This window comes from Parus major, chromosome 2 (assembly GCF_001522545.3).
Source record: "Parus major isolate Abel chromosome 2, Parus_major1.1, whole genome shotgun sequence".
NCBI classification, from domain to species: domain Eukaryota; kingdom Metazoa; phylum Chordata; class Aves; order Passeriformes; family Paridae; genus Parus; species Parus major.
Window position 1 is genome coordinate 118,801,260 of NC_031769.1, and position 6,588 is coordinate 118,807,847.

Genomic DNA, 6,588 nt, shown 5'->3' on the forward strand with positions numbered 1-6,588 from the left:
CACTTGTTTGCTTTGTGGATTACATAAAGCGTGCCCAATTGGAAAGGGATATAAGCGACGTACAGTGAATCCATACAGGCGTTAGTGTGCCTCAGCACTCTGCTGTATCTCGGCAGCTGCCGCTTAGCCAAGATGAGAAAACAGCAATCTTCATCTAAAGCAAAAATTAAATGTTTAAGTGGCACAAAAGCAGCTGAATATTTAAGATTTGTGCTTTCAATAGCCTTATATTAACAGTCATCAGCACCATGACATATCCCGTGGTTGATGTTGGGGCTTATGACTGAGGTACCCTGTCCTTCTGCTCCTTTATACATAAAACTTCTGATATTGTTATTGGATGTACTCATTCTAAGTAATTGCTCACAGCAGAAACTTCATAGGTTACTATGCCTCCAAGGCATTTGAACCAGTAATTTCTCAGTTTAAAAGAAATGCTTAGGCTCTTTTAAAGACTATTAAAATTATATATAAAATTACTCCTGCAGTAATGGTATAAATATCCTAAGTGTCATTTTAGGTATGAAGTTTTTGTATTTTAACCAAAATTTTATCACAGGTTCTAAACATAGATCTTTCATTCAATATTTATTTACCTAAAACAATCTACACAAAATGAAGAAGATGATACTGCAGTGAGTTCAAAACGCCAGCGTTGAATATAAACTCAAACAATTCAGTGAAAAAAGTTACATGCTTATGGTTTACAGACTTGGTTGCACACACGTAAAAGCTACGCTCCAGCACTTAATGTGGGAAACAGGTATAAATATTTTACTTATCACTTGAAGTTAAAAAATCCCCAACAATAGAAGGCTTGCAAAAAAATAGCAATTTTCAGTCAAATCCTTACCTGCAGCTTGAGGAAACAGCAACATCTGAACCGGTTTGGGACTTCTGCACCTGTAAACCAGGGAAACAAACAGAAGCTTCTATTACTCCACTTTACTATGAGGCCTCAATTTAAAGAAAGGATATCACTACGGATGACAATTCTGTCCTTTAAATCCAAAGGGAGAGGAGGAGGGTGCGCTGCCCCTGAAAGGCATATTGTCTTTAAATTGAAGGCTCAACTGTTGTTTCCCCGGCAGGTCTCTCTCCCTCCTCCCGCGCCAGGGGACGGCAGCCAAGTGACGGGATAGTGATTCATCAGGGGCCCGTGACAGCTGCACAGGGGCTCTCTCCTCCCCCGGCTCGGCTCGGCTCGGCTCGGCTCTGCCCCGCCAAGGTAACCCCGCCAAGGGCAGCGCCAGCTGCTCCTGCCCGAGCCCCTCAGCATCCTCACTCCTCCCATCCCTCCCGTCTCCTTCCGTCTCCACGCGCTCTTGCCCTCATCATACTGCTTTTCTTCCTTTGCTCTTCGCCATCCTTCCTCTGTGCCTGGGCCACAGGGAACTCACCAGCCAAGCTCACCCCAAAGGCAAGCTGGAGATGCTGATGTTACTTTTTTTTTGGGGGGAGGGGTAGAGAATAACAAGGGGCAAATCTACCTGTGGTAAAGACCTTCACTATATAGCCAAAAACCTTACAGAAGCATCTGTAAAAGAAGCCCATCTCCAGCCAGGTCAAATTTAAATAAAACTCCACACGTATAGTCTTACTTCTAAAAATTCCAGTTGCTAATGAGATTTTTGATAAAGTTACTTAAAAGGACACCTCTGGCTAAATAAATGGGAGGAAGCTGTAGCATTTACCTCTGATGTCACTAATGAAGAAAAGGAATCTGGTTCCACCGGGAAGCTGACCAATAATTTTTTTAGTTTAACCAAATTATTCCTTTTGTAACTCCGGTGAGTAATAGCTTTCCTATTCCATCAGAAAAACCACTGTTGCTTTACTAACAAACTCTAGCCAGTAACAATTGTCAGCAGGTGATAAAATTGAGGTGGAAAGACATTGCTAGACACTGTTAGCTTGGAAGCACACGAAAGCTTCTCTGGGCAAGGTATATATCCCCTTAATGTCTGCAGTGAGGATCTTTCTTGTGTGTTTCCAGTCAACCTGAACTGACATCTCTTAAATGATCACAGAGCAAAGACAAGGGAGATGAAGCATTTTAAGTGCCATAAAAATCATCCGAGCAAATCCTGCTTATGTGTCTGTAGGGTGGGTTCTCTGTTATTTTTAATCACAGACAGAATTACTACTAGCAAGAGTAAACAACTGCTAGGGGCAGTCAGGCAAGGAAGAACATTACAAATGATGTCAAGAAGCATGCAATAATGCATGCTGAAAAACATCAATCTTTTTATAACTGGGTACTTAAAGTACTGCATAACACGCTTTTCAATACATCATTGCATGCCAAATCAAACTAGACTAGCAGATACAGTCAAAACTGTGCATTTTGGTTTAAGGATTTTTTTTTTTTCCCTTAGTTCTTTACCCCAGAAACTGCTGCAGAGTGCCTTAGGATATGCTTCTGCTGTTACTTCTAAACACCTGGAAAAAATTATAGGTGAGAACTAAGTTTGCCTACAGAGCTATCTTCACTCCCTCTTGCACCGGATCTTTTAAAACCCATCTTTTATAATAGAAAAAACTTTCTTTTTCAAATGGATGATTTAACTAACTGATATTTTCCAACATGCACTACACAATTATTCATACTTGATTAAAATAAAAAAAAATGTATTCCTCACTACTTTAAGTACCATTTTTTTACAAAAATAGTAACTTCTGTACATTTGAAAAGATATACATTATATACATGCTCATGTATATGCCTAGCAAGGAAGATCTTATTTATAAGGAAGATCTCATTTATGAATTCGTGGTACAGGGCAAAAAAAAAATAACCAGCTCATCCAAAGCAAATTAAATATATACCTAAAATGTCCTCCAACACTCCATGATTTGTGAAAGTTCATATCCACAATTTTCATTTTCATTAGACATACTTTAGATATATTCCTTTGTGTCTCAAGGATTATTTGAACCATGTGTTGCACGTTACCAAATTTAAAAATGACTCTTTAATCAAAATAACTTTAAAACAACTAATCCTCACTTAGGCTGGTCAGCTGAATCCACAGAGTGGTCCAGGAAAAATAAATCTACTCTCAAGAATGCGAATGCAGACAACAATTAGACACAGATGTGAGTGAAATTAGTTACAGTTTACAAAATGCTACACTTCACATGCTTTCAGTTTTTTATGTGCAGTACAAAATTACAACGTAGTAAGGAACCACACTTATGACGACCAGTTAGTTCATAGAATAAAAACATTTCCGGGTGGTGTGTGCTTGTGCTTTCTCTCATATATTCCCATTTTGTCAACAGGTTTCTGGATAATTGAAGTTTGGCAATATAACTCACATATCAAATAAAAACTAGGGGGAAAAAACCCAAATGCTTGGCCTTACCCAGACAGAAATGGGTCACTTTTAAAAAAAAAAAGGAAAAAAAAAAGGGGGGGAGGCTGTCACACCCCCTTCACTCAGTGCTCTGCTTAAACTACAAATGCCTCACATGCTAAATGGCATACACGTTCTTCTTAATGCCTCAAAAACATTACTCTGTATAATTTGATTTTTTTCAGTAACATTCACATCTTTCTCCTCAGTACAGATTGCAGATTGGGCACTATGCAGTACATGGCAAGAAAAAAAAAGGACACTGATAGCAAAGCTACTTAAAATTCATCCATTTAAGAATCTTAAATCAGTAACATCAAATTCTGATTAGTTAATGAGGTCTTTTAAGTTTGCCCTTTTTTCTAATTAAATTTATAATTCTTCACAGATGTAGGTTTTGTTGATGTTCAATTTGTCTCTCTCATTTTGTTAAACCTCACATAGTACTCCACCAATCCATTGAATAGCCACATTAAATCTGTTAATACCATGCTCTTCAACCCCAGAAATTATTTCCAGAAGGCAAACTTGCTTTGAGAGATCATCAAACAAGACTTAAGGTACACCTTTTATCACATTTTCCCTACCACAGAGCTCAGGATGCAGAGGAAAATTCATGACTTTTGCACTGTTTATTATACTTTGCTAAATTACAAATCAAAAGCATCTGACAGAAGATCATGTATGAAGCCAAAAAGTTAATAATGTTCTGTGAAAAGTAAACTGTAAATGGGAAGAGATTCTAAATTTCAGCAGCACAGAGCAAATAAAATGTAGGTACTTGTCTAAATTACAGGTTTTCCACAGTATTTTTGCTTGCTAGGAGCAATTTTTTTAATGGCTATAATTTAAAACATTTTTCCAGCTGAAAAGAAATTTTTGAAGTGAAAATAAGAATTTAACCCAGAAAACTATAGCCAGCACACACGTTTTCTCTGAAAACACAGTTCTACTTTAAAGAAGCAAATTTCAAAGACAATGGCAGTTTTCAATTGAGGGTGTTCCTTTTTAGGAAAAAAAAAAAAAAATCTGTCATTTTTAGGAAGGGGTGGAGGGAGGGAGAGAAAGGGACTTTTTTCCCAGCAGCACTCTTTACCTTCCTAAAAGAATGATGCAGTCGGTATCTACCGACATAATGGCTTCAACAGCCAAAATGTTACAAAACTAAAATGCAAATTGGCTGCAGAAAGGCACCTTGCTGGCAACGCAGGAAACTTGGTAATACTTTCACTCTTCCAATAATCATATATCGCTGGGGTCCAAGGGAAGAGGTTGGGCTTTTTCACTAGATATTCACATCAAAGACAAATTGTACTTATTAAAGCAATAGCAGGTAATTGCAGTTATTTAATTTTTAATTACCCGTTTAAATTCTTCTAAAGTGCTATCCTGTGTGCTCATTTCATACACTCATGAATGAAACATTTTGCAACTCCAACACTTTCTTCCCTTTAAGAAAGAAGTACTACAATGTGACAGTTCTTCTATTATGACCAGCCATTTAAGAATATCCTTCTTCTTTTCCAAGATTTTTTTTGGCTCCTAAGAAATATTTCGTAGTTATTGCAATTCAAACAAAATGATTACTCATTCTTTTTTTTCTCCTAAGGTGAAGCATGACTCAAGCCGTCTGTCACTGCACAGAAGTGCTGAGAGGGGATGGCTGCTCATTTCCAGACCCTTCCAGGCCTTGGGAAAACTCTGACAGCAGTGAGGTGCTTGGCTAAAAACTGCATGTCATGGGTTTGGTGAGCAACATGAAAACGCTCTGTGTGTGTGTGTGTGTGTGTTTATATATCTAAAATTCTGTAATGTGCACACACACACATATATGTACTTTTACAGATGTGTATCCATATATACACTATTAATTTATTTGACACCTCAAACCAGTAGTCTGTGTTCTGGCAGATGCTTTGCGAACCATCTCAGTATGGGTTGGAAAATAAAATAAACTTTATACATGGTATCTAATGTTAAAAACTTCCAATGATACGCTACACCACATTTCCACTTCTTATTCCAAATTTCCCCCGGTGCTCATTTTTAAATTTAAACAAACGACATGAAACACACGATCATTTTTTTTTCCCGGAAAGCTTTTATCTCTTCCGCTTACCTTGGTTTTGAATGTTTGCTTACAGAAGAAAGAAAAAAAACACACCAAAAACCAAGCACCTCCAAAGAAACATTTTTAAGCTAACGCCTTTACTTTTCCAGAATCAATCTTGCACTGTAAAGGGATTCTTCTTGGTGTTTGAAACACCGAGAGAATGTTTGGTGGGTCTTGGTTGCTCAAAAGCAAGATGTAAATTTAATGAGACTTCAGAAGGTCTTTAACTTCCTTGTTATAAGATCACCGTTCTAAATAAGCCACCTAAAATGTCAATAAACGTCAAATATTTCAGTTGTGTAGATGTTTATTCTGTCATCCTGAAAAGTTCTCCTGCGGGGATCTGCATGTTTTCCTTGGTGTTTGGAAAATTTAAACATATTAAGCAAAAGGATTTCCTGCTTCAGAAAGCACTGTCAAAATCTCTGTCAGGCATTCTTCCTCCCAATTTTTTTATTATTTTTCTCACGCCTCTTTCAACAAGGTCTGCTGGTTTCGTAGCGTACGTGCCTATTTCCACCCCCCATTTCACATCTCCCCGTCACGTTATTCCTATCTGCCGAACCATTAGCACTCGAGGAAATCAAACAGGAGAATCCCCAAACCTGGCTGATCACAATAAACAGAACCTCCTAACATCTGTTTTGTGGGAAGCCTACAAACCCCAGCCTGAACTACGGCCAGAACGAACCGCTGCACCCAGTGATTTATAATTGAGCGCCGCTCTGCTCGGGAGCGCCGGGACGCGCGGAGAGCGCGGCTGTCCCTGCGCCGCCCGGCCCCGCCGCAGCGGGACCCCGCGCTCCCGGGCGGCCAGCCGGGCCCCTCTGTGTCCCCGCTGCTGTCCTCCCGCTCCGCCCGTGCCGCTGCCCCGCTGTCAGTGCCCCCGTACTCACGGTGCCGGCGCGCAGCTCCGCGGTCAGAGCGCGGCGGCCGCGCCTCCCATGGTGCGGGGCAGGAGCGCCCCGGGGCCGGGCCGCGCCGGGCCGGGCTGGGCAGACAAAGCGCGGCCAAGGGAGGCTGCCTGCAGCCCCGCCGTCTGTTTGCTCAGCCTTGTGTGTCTGCCCAGGCAGTGCCTGGGGGCACGCTGCCGCTCCCGCGCCCGCTTTCCTTCTC

The 6,588-nt window shown here is 40.5% G+C and overlaps 1 protein-coding gene across 4 annotated transcripts in view; it reads right to left on the reverse strand.

Moving 5' to 3' along the window:
• EYA1 (EYA transcriptional coactivator and phosphatase 1) overlaps nucleotides 1-6,572 on the reverse strand; it is a 90,153-nt gene extending 83,581 nt beyond the window's left edge. For all 4 annotated transcript variants that reach the window (XM_033512294.1, XM_033512292.1, XM_033512293.1 and 1 more), the window contains exons 1-2: nucleotides 6,369-6,572; nucleotides 854-903 (exon numbers count right to left, since the gene is read on the reverse strand). The gene's annotated coding sequence lies outside the window, so the exon portion shown is untranslated. The remainder of the gene's footprint in view (nucleotides 1-853; nucleotides 904-6,368) is intronic.
• Nucleotides 6,573-6,588: the final 16 nt, after the last annotated feature.